At 39.6% G+C, this 6,518-nt stretch overlaps 1 pseudogene; it reads right to left on the reverse strand.

Annotated features, from left to right (window-relative positions):
* Window positions 1-2,872: 2,872 nt before the first annotated feature.
* Window positions 2,873-3,137, reverse strand: LOC114624074 (annotated as a pseudogene).
* Window positions 3,138-6,518: the final 3,381 nt, after the last annotated feature.

Here is a 6,518-nt window from a genome sequence, read left to right on the forward strand (position 1 = left end):
CTGCAGGTGCGGGAGCAAGGGGGCAAGAGAGAGAGGAGGGGTCAAACAACCCCTTTTATAGTGGGCAGGCCTATCTGGCCATTGCCAGGTTACTGTAGAGGTGGAGATTATACAGAATAGTAACAGCTTAGAAATGCCCTCTCTTTTAATTATTCAGAATTCTACCCTGGTTCTTATCATTTCTTCCCAATATTTACATATATATATATGTAAATGTTATATATTATGTATAACATTTACAAGGTTACTCCTGTAAACTTTAGATCACATAACTCACTAAGACATATTGAATTTTTACTCCATGTAAGCGGTCCAATTTCTCTATGCTGTAGTTCAGAATAGTCTTTCTGTGCGACTCTGTTGACTCTGATAGGATGCTCTTCTCTCATTGGACTTACTGATTACTGCTCATAGCTTTAATTTAAAACTATTACTACTTTGAGCTACTAGTAAGGCAGCTTTATCATCTTCTGTACATCCATGCTATCATCTAGTAACTACTTTCATTAAAATCCTTAATAACACTTCAAATCATCCTATTAATATCCTTAACTTATTATAGATGACATAGTCAGAAGCCACATCCCTAATGCTTTTGGTGTCCTTAACAGCAAGATCATTTTTTACATCGTTTCATGCATGCCCTCCTGTGCCTTTCCAGAAGTATGTAATGGCTTCATTTCTGTAGTTACATATGCAATCATCAAAGTCTTTGATGGCAATTTTTTTTTCATTTCAGGATAGTGTGGCAGCTACACTTAATTGAAATACATAGCAAATACATATTACATTTATTGAATCCAATTTACCATTCAACATATTTTATACTACTCATTTAGATTTAAATTCACCCTGATTAGGCATGCCTTATTCTGACCCTTTATTATGGACACTCAGGTTAGCTCATGTATTCATAATTACTCTGTCAATAAAATGTTGAAATTAATTCCAAATCAATGCATTACTATTTAATATTTATGTCTCAAGTAGTTATAATTAATTACCTTATAGTATAAAAAGTCTTCAAGGTTGACCATACTTATTTCTGTCAATGCTTTTAAGTTATATCTTCCTCTGGCCAACATATTAAAATATATGTTACTGAGGGAAAATCTAGGTAAAACTTTATTTATACTTAATTTTTGTTAAGTTTAAAGGAGACTAGTATTGGAGTACATACATCTGAACATCATATTATTTTCATTTGCCTTGATATGATATATTATACTGTAGCTGTTAATTGTAAATCTGCTCTGAGCTCCTGGCAGCTTTCACACTTCTAGCCACTCACCAGAGTTTTCTGGGTTCTCAAATTAAGACATACACACACACAAACACACACACACACAGAAACACACACACACACAAACACACACACACACACACACACACCTGCTTAATTTTGTTATGTCTTGACTAGCTCAATGGCTGGGCCACTCTTGAACCTCCACATGGCTAAAAACCTCCCATCAGATATTCCTGAGTTAATTCTTTTTTTATTTTTTAATTTTTTTTTAGCTGCTAAATCAATCTTGCGTCACCATGATTTATTAGACAGGAATCAGCTTCTCATCACGACTCATGCTCACCATGCCCCACCCCACAGGAAGGCTCCAGGAGTCAGGGAAGGAAGGGATGGGTTGCCCACACAGGCCTCAACCAAAGATCTGAGCAACCAGAACACCTAATACCCAGCAATCTAAGCTACAGTGTACTCTGCCACTCCCAAAACGACCCCTACAAGGGGAGGATGGCCAAACAGTCAACAGATAATCAAGGGTGGACTTTTCTTCCCCTGGGAGCTCAGAGCCACTGGCTAGGAACCATGGATTGTGTAGAGCTCTGTCCTAGATAGCTCTGGCAACTCAGGCAAGAATGCCCTACTCACCCTCTCAGAGGGGAGACAGCATGAGCTGGAGGTGTCCCCTGTGGTTTACATTTTCTGTCTCACTGTGCCTAGCACAGAGTCATAGGGACTTGGGGACAGAGCGTCTCAGAAGCCAGGGAGGCATAATGCCAGTAGGACCCCATAAACATCACCTTTGTCTGTCCCTCAACATCAACTCCAAATCTCTTCAATGGTGTTGGAACCAGATCTGGGATCTGCCCCACCATAGCCCAGTCAAGAGTGGCAAAATGGCTGCACCCAAATGACAGGTACAAGGAAATGGCTGAGCTTGTCTACAGAGGGAGAGGAAAGTGATCAGAACATTCCAAAGACACATCACCTCCCTCCCATGCTAAGTGACTTCCCTGCTACTAAAGGCTAAACATGGAGGCTTCGATCCTGACTGCGCTGGGTTTTGATGTGACTGATTCTTCAGGTCATCAGCATCTCCAGCAATGTCCCATCTGGAAGTGTCAGAAACTGAATGGACCATCTGCTTCAGAGTTGGAGGAGGCCTGTGACCCTGACCCAATATTTATTTCAACATGGTGGAGACAAAGTTGAAAAACTTGGAGATTTTGGACCACGAGTCTCCACAAAGACTCCTTTCTGCGACTGGGCTGAGTCCTGCCTTCTGTTCCCTGGATGAAAACAGATCTCAGCAGGCCCAGCTTCTCAGCCGGGATCTGCTTGGAAGAGAGGGAGGGAAGTGCCAAGTGTGGGGATTTAAGCTCAGCTCAGCTCCCACTGTGGCCTGACTGAGCCTGAGGCTTTTCCCAAACGGAGGCCCCCTAATGGCTGGGAACACAGGGGAAACTGAAACCAGAAACTGAAACCGGGTTGGCTCTGGGGTTATGGATCCCACAGCACAGGGGCAGGGAGAGCACAGAACTGTCATACGGATGGGTGGGGCCAGTGGGAATGCAGGGTCTCTAGGGACTCAAGGCTGGGCCATTCACAGCAGGGCATCTGAAGCCAGAAGCCAGCTGCTCACTCCCAGTGGTCACTCCCACAGGAAACGCACGTACCAGATGGTCTCATTCTTCAGTTGTGGCTCAAACAGGGGGTTCAGCTGGACCAAGATGGCTATGAGCCAGAAGAGGTAACAGCAGACAGCAGTAGCTACCAGCATGGTGATGATCACCCCGCGGTTGGGTCCTTTGGGCATGAACCAGGGCCCAGCGATGCAGATGAGGCCCCAGAAAGTGGTGAAGATGATGACAGGGAGGGCAAAGGAATGAGCTGTCATGGCTGGGTGCGCGATGCTCAGGTGGGGTATCGGATGGAACAGCAGACACAAAGCAGGTGCAAGTCCCGGCAGAGGACGGTGAGCATAAGCAACCGGATCCCTCCTAAGTTAATTCTTGCTATGTTATTCATCTTTCTTTCTTCTCTGTTATCCTAGACCCAGTTGGGTCAGTGGAGTGTAGAGCCTCTTACCCTAATTCTTACATATTGGCAGAACCTGAAGTCTGATCTTTGTTTCCCCATGATGGTAATTTCACCCTTCCTCTTTGTGCCTCTTATCTGACAATCCGAAAAGTCATACCTATGTCCCTCTGCCCAGCCATTAGCCTTGGGCTCTTTATTGATCAATCAAAAACTAATTGAGGACAGGGACCCTCAGCATCTAGACATGTAGAATCCCCTGTGATTTTGCAAGCCAAATTAAGACAAAGCATTAGAGCCAATCCCCAACATTAATCACCATAAAAACGACAATCTAAGTCTATCGGTTCTATATGGTATCTTCACATATTACTTCAGCAAAAAATCAAGTTCTTCTTTGTATATATTGATGTCCATTCAAATTTTAGTGTGATAAAAATAAAATACTTATTATTTGGGTGCTGATCAGGTATCCATCATATTCTTTGAATTAAATTAAAAAAATATCATTCGTATTTTTTCTTAGGAAATATTTCCATAAGTAAAGTGATTTTCAAGATATGTTCAAAAATATTTGGCATTTACTGTAGAGCTTCAGTTGACGTTTTTAGGAACTGTTGGTCTACAAGAAGTTGGGACAAGATTGATAAAGTGACAGTGTTAGAAATATACTGTATTTTAGTAAAGGAGAGATTTATAAATGAATATTTTTTCAGAGTAGGTACTAATTTAGATGAGCTAAGGGACTATCGTTGAGATATTTTTCTTCAACTATGAAATGGCCATGTTTTTACTCAATTAAAACTTCCTTATGTTGTAGTGGAAATTTATCGATACTACCATAATATACAATAACTACCTAGATGCAGCTTTCCAGAAGAGAGCAGAAAGATAACACTGTATTTTGCAGTGGATCCTCCCAAAAGAAAAATCTCTTCAGAAGTTCACAGAAAAATAAAAGCTATTCTTTGTGTTCTAGTAGTATGATAGTTTTGTGGCTCCCATTTCACATGTAAAACATCTTCAAGTGATTGGTCTAAATGTAAACAAGAAAGCAAAATATATTTGTAATAAAATTTACAAAAAGCCTAAAAAAGTTGAAACACAAAACATAATTACACTTAGGAAAATAATCCACGTTTGTGTCATTCAAGAAATATTAACATAGATAAATTCTTTCAAATTATGTATACATTTAAAATAATACTCAAAACATGAGTGAATTTTGTTACAATTTTTAAAAGATTAATCGAGAACAGAAAAGCTTAATGCTGATGGAATAAGGAGGCTTTTTTACATAGCTACTTTGTTTTACTCATTTGAGTACATTGTAGCTGTCTTCAGACATACCAGAGAGTGCACCAGATCCTATAACAGATGGCTGTGAGACAACATGTGGTTGCTGGGAATTGAACTCAGGGCCTCTGGGAGAGGAGTCATTGCTCTTAACGACTGAGCCATTTCTCTACTCCCTAATATAGCTTCTTTGAAAACACTGAATATATATAGGAATTAAAATAATACCATCCTGACAAAAAGTCAGCCATTTAGACCAATATTACAGAAGACATTTCAGAAATATTAATTATAATGGTCCAATTTATTTCTATCCAAATTATCCATTTCAGTTTAAGTTTGAAATATCTTCCAAAAGATCCTGGGTTTGAATTCTTGGACAAAAAGCTAGTATATTATTGCAAATTGTGCTACCATTAGGTGCAAGCACGTATCTCTGGAGATTAGATCAGTTGGGTGGATGTTTAATAGCCAAACAAACTCCACTTTGAGAAGGGCGAATGAACTGTACTAGCAACTGAATCACTAAGTACCAGTGCAATATTCTGACAAAGAATCTAGCTGAATTCTGCCTGCAGCTTAAAAAAAAATGAGGCTGAATTTGAAAATATTGAACTAAACTGTTAAGTGGAGAAGTTCTCCTGACAGAAAAAAAGTGAAAGTCTAGCATGATTATTCTTTATTGCATTTGTCAAAATGTAAATTGAGGAGGATGTAAAAATGTAACAGAAAATGTGGGGAAAATGGGGAGTTGGATAAATAAATAGCATGGATCTGATTATAGTTGAAAACAAGAAAAGTATAGGAAGTTAGATACAGTTATTAAATAAAGTATTGCTATGGCACCTAATGGCACCCTAAAAGCATATATTTTCCCCTTTCCCCTAAACAGTATGAATGAGTTTTCCAAAGCTATTCCTGGGTGTGTTTTGATTCCCCTCTCGTTCATTGCAGATGAAAATCTTACCCTGCAGAGTAGACACAGGGCAGCATATTACGATTAAGAATTAATGTTATTCCTTCGTGAAAATGAACCAGGTGGGGTGGGTCTAGCGAGTTTGTGAGGTGGGATACTGAGAGGGGACAGTGTTTGGGATGTAAATAAATAAATAAATAAATAAATAAATAATAAAAAATAATCTTATGTATAGCAATAATAAAATTTTAAAATACCCAGAAAAAAATACAATTTATTGTATTGTTCAGTACAAAAGCTGTTCTATACAATACTGTAAACTGATTTTAAATTTTAAATTTAGAAATGCAATTCTGGACTAAAGAGGATCTGGAGGCCATTCTGCTGGGGCCGTGTAACCTAGGGATTTGTTTCCTCAACTGCAATCACATAGCACACAAAGATACTGCCACTGTAAAAATATAGTCACACAGGAAGACAAACTTGGTATCAAGATCTATATGATGGTTGATTAGGTATGAGGGATTCAGGTGACAAGATCATAAAGGCTTGTGTTAGAATTCTGGAAAGCATGAGTCTAGACAACAGAGGGTCTGCAAAGACTTGCAACTATTGGAGCCAGTCCAGAGCAAGAGGGAGGTTGAGAGCTATTCTTTTGTTTCTCCCAAATTGTTTATTGTTATTATTATTAATATTATTAATTATTATTATCATTTAACCTTTTTTTTACTGTCCACTCATTATCCCTCTCCTGATCCTCATCACATTCCCCCTTCCCTCAACCGTCTCCAAGAGAATGTCCCCCAACACCTCACTAGACCTTCCCCCCTGCTTTGGGGCCTTAAGTCTCTCAAGTGTTAGGTACTTCTCTCACTGAGGTCAGACCAAGCAGTCCTCTGCTGTATATGTATTGAGGGCCTCATATCAGCTGGTGTATGCTTCTTGTTTGGTGGCTCAACGTCTGAGAAATCTCAGGGGTCCAGGTTAGTTGAGACTGCTGGTCTTCCTATGGGGTCTCCTTCCTCCTAA

Source organism: Grammomys surdaster, unplaced genomic scaffold, assembly GCF_004785775.1.
Source record: "Grammomys surdaster isolate TR1022 unplaced genomic scaffold, NIH_TR_1.0 65, whole genome shotgun sequence".
Classification (NCBI taxonomy): Eukaryota; Metazoa; Chordata; class Mammalia; order Rodentia; family Muridae; genus Grammomys; species Grammomys surdaster.